Source organism: Hipposideros armiger, unplaced genomic scaffold (assembly GCF_001890085.2).
Source record: "Hipposideros armiger isolate ML-2016 unplaced genomic scaffold, ASM189008v1 scaffold_568, whole genome shotgun sequence".
Classification (NCBI taxonomy): Eukaryota; Metazoa; Chordata; class Mammalia; order Chiroptera; family Hipposideridae; genus Hipposideros; species Hipposideros armiger.
In genome coordinates, this window is record NW_017731918.1 from 289,481 (window position 1) to 293,693 (window position 4,213).

Here is a 4,213-nt window from a genome sequence, read left to right on the forward strand (position 1 = left end):
GGTACTATTTCCTTCTTCTTTATAGCTGAGTAATACTCCATTGTGTAAATGTACCAAAGTTTCTTAATCCAGTCATCTACCGATGGGCATTTTGATTGTTTCCAAGTCTTAGCTGAAAGGCAAAGTTTTAGAAGTGAAAAAAAGGGAACCAGTAAAATTCAGTCATTAAATAAGCCTTTGAATTGAAAAACAGCAATAGATAATTAGTCCTATATCTAGAAAAGAAATTGAATTTGAAGTTTAAACCTTCACACAAATAAACTGCAGGGCCAGTAGTGAGTATATAATGATATTAAGAGATCCTTGGTATTTCTAATCATTAGAGAAATGAAAATTAAGACCACATTGAGATGGTAGTAAGTATTTATTAGAAAAGCTAAAATTAGAAAGACCAGCCATAACAAGTGTTAGCAAGGAGGAGCTATACCTTTCACATGCTCCTGATGGAAATGCAAAATTTTCTGACCATGTTGGAAAACAGTTTGGCAGTTTCTTAAAAGTTATTTATACATATATACACATAATATATGACTCATCTGTTCCTTAGTTATACAAGAGTAACAAAGCATATGTCTATTCAAAATTTATACATAGATGTTCATAGCAATTTTATTTATAATAGCCAAGAACTGAAAACAATCCAAATGTCCATCACTGGATGAACAAACAAATTGTAATATCCATAGAATGGAATAGTACTGAGCAGTTATAGGAATGAGTTTTGTTTCATGTTATAACATGGATGGATCTCAGAATAATTAAGCTAAGAAAAAGAAACCAGACAAAAATGAGTAAAGTCGTGTTTACATGCATTTACGTAAAATACAAACTAATTTGTAATGACAGAAAGATCAGTGATATCTGGAGATTGGTTTGGGTGGTTGCGAGGCATAAAGAATGGATTATAAAGGGACATGAGGCTATTTTTAACGTGATGGATATTTTCACTGTCTTAATTATGGTAATGATTAGATGAGTGGATATATACATTAGAATTATCAAATTGTATACCTTTAACACAAATTTATTTTATGTCAATTATACTTTAATAGAGCTGTTAAAAATTACCCCTGAAACACATTGAGAAATTCTTCAGGTTTATTGATTCTTCTGAATAAATTGAACAATTTTTGGAAAAAAATGCTGACTTTACATATTCTGGTCCCCGTCCTCTGCCAAAAGACAATGTCAGAAATTGATGTGTATACACCAATTCCATAAATTTGTCTAGCATGTATTTTATTATTAGAGGCATATGTGAGTATCTCTGAAGACGTGTTATAACCTATGCTTAGAATAATGAAATACATAGTCCAATTCTTCAAATAAAGTATCATTAAATCATCACATCAGGTGCTGGAAGATATATTCAAACAGCTGAGATATTAGGATCCCCAGTTCCCTCATTAAAAAAAAAGTCAATATTGGCTAAAAGATTAACATTAAAATAAACCAAGAAGATACCAGAATTTTAATAATAATGAAAATAAAGCCTTACCAGATATGTACTATAATTCTTAGAAATTACCTTATTCTCTTTATTTTCTATACTATATTCCTCAGTCATTTACAAAAATTATTCATTTTGAGAATGACGAAAAAGGGTATGGTGTCATGGAAAAGTTGTGAATTAGGACCTGTCAGTACACACTACGTAGTTTTGAAGAAGTTACTTAGAAATTTCTGTTTCATTTCTTTCTCATCTATAAAATTAGAGGGTGAAAATATCTGGAAAAACATAAATTTTCAAATACAAATATCCAAATTATAAGTCATTGTATTTTTAAATCCTAAAATTAACCTAGGCTTAGCGTGTGTGTGTGTGTGTGTGTGTGTGTGTGTGTGTGTGTGTGTGTGCGCGCGCGCGCGCGCGCATGCATGCATGCTTACACCCACGTTTATTTTTGTTTGACCATAAAGGTCGGGACTAAAGTAAACCCCACAGGCCGCCCATCAGTAATAAGCGTAGAGTTAAAATGAAACAAAGATTACAATATACATGTTCTGCCTTTACTTAGTGCTTAAATGTATATATTATATAGAATCCATTCTCTATGAAATCAATGTTCTACATTGTTTTATATTCACTATTAAAGCTATGTAATCATTCTCTTATGAGAACAGCAGTAACTCCTGTGTATTTAATGATTTATTATCTTTAGTACATTGTAAAATTACTCAAGGAGGTTTAAAAACAGAAAGTCAGAGCACACTATTTTTATTTTCAAAATATTTCCTATACATCTTCCTTTCTGAAAAGACACTCATATTATTTTTTATAAAGTAAACTGCTTTTCAATAGCTCAAGAATAATTGTAGGTTTGTTCTTCTTTAAAGAGCTGAAGCCATCAGAATGCTCTCAAATCCCAGCATGGGACAGCATCAGCATGATGTGACCTGGAACAAGAAGAATAGTATTTGAATAACTATGATTTCTCAAACAAATAGAGCTTTGGAAATGACACAAACCAATTTTCTTTCCGTTGAACTCCAGCCTGAGGGAGCCCTGGGCTCATAGAGAATGTAGTTCATGGTCTTGTATTTCCATATTCTATTCTTAAATGTCTAGTGTGGAGAGTGCTCAACTAATTTATTTACTTTCCAAAACAATCTTTAATTAATATACAATTGTTTTGATGTTTTGGAACTTCAAAACTACTCACACTGTGTTTCCTGTTGCTGGAACTACTTTATTTTGGGAATATGATTGAAAATATCTTCAGTGGCACTCAGGCAATCATATCCACATTTTCCAGACTCTTAAGGTATTCGGAAGTTTTGAATTAGATACTCTCTGTTCTTCAGATTTACAAAACACTCTTATCAGCCAGGATATTTCAGGGGTTCAGAGCTTATTTCTTAGGAGCCAGTCAAGGGCCAGTCATGAAGAGAAACCTTACTCGGAAGGTGCAGTGTGTGCAACCTAGATCTACTGAGAACCCTTTCCTGCACACATGGAGTGTCTATTTTCTGCATGTCTGGTTACATTCATTTCGATGTTATGTTTATGAGATTCATTCATTTTATTAACTGTGAGGGTAAATCCTTTGTCCTCTTTGTTCTAGCATTCTGTTGAATGAGTATATCACAATTTATAGTCAGTTCTCCTGCTGACGAGTATTTGGTTAGTTTCCAGTTTTTGTTTATTATGAATCACGCAGCTACAAACTTTCCAGTACAGAGTTTATTGGCGACGATACATATGTATTTCAGTTGGAAGAATACCACGGCGTGGGATTGCTGGATTACAGCACATGCATGTAGTAAGCCTACAAAAAATACGTCCAAAGCATTTTCCAAAGTGGCAGTATGGTTTCCCATTGGCACAAGCAGAGTGGACGAGTCTTGGTTGTTCCACATCTTTGCTAACAGTTGCTGTTCTTAGTCTTTCATTTTAGCCATTCTGGTATGTGTATAATAGAACCTCATTATGGTTTTAGTCTGTATTTTGTAATAAAGTTGAGTGTTTTTTCATACCTTACTGATCATTTGGACCTCACCTTTTGTGAAATGTCCCCTTGAATCTTTTGCCTCATAAAATACTATGTAACCATTTAAATAATAAAGGATTATTAATAATTTAGATAAAGGTTCTTATGATACTTTAAATGAAACTGGTATACAAAAATATGTATGTGAATACACACACACACACACACACACCTATGTGCATCACTACAAACACACACAGTCTTTCTGGGGCTTTCTAATTCCTAAATATAAATATCTAGAGGTATAAATTTTGCATCAGGACGTAGATACATTTTAAAAGATATTGGTGCTCATTGCAAAACTACCTTTCAGAAGATTTTATCAATTGACATATCAATTTATAGACATAATTTTAAAAACACACTAAAACATTGACACTGGTGATCATTTTTGAGATTACAGATAATTTATATTTTCTTTTTTATTATTCTTTTGGTACTGTAAATTCACTATGTCCAGGGCTTAGGAGGCAGAGGAGTTCCTCAGGCTTAGGAGCCCTGGAGTGGACTGGTGTGGACAGGCTATATGCCAGGTGTGGACTCTGCAGAGGTCCTGACTATTCCTGTTCCACAGCTTTTTGGGCACAGGTGCCTGTCCTTCTCTGTTTGCCTCCATAGTAAGCAATGACAAAGCATAGCTCCCTTTCATATTGAGATGTAGAATGCAAATCACCTGTCCATACTCACTGCTGCCTTTCTACTAAATATTTTCAGCATTGTTT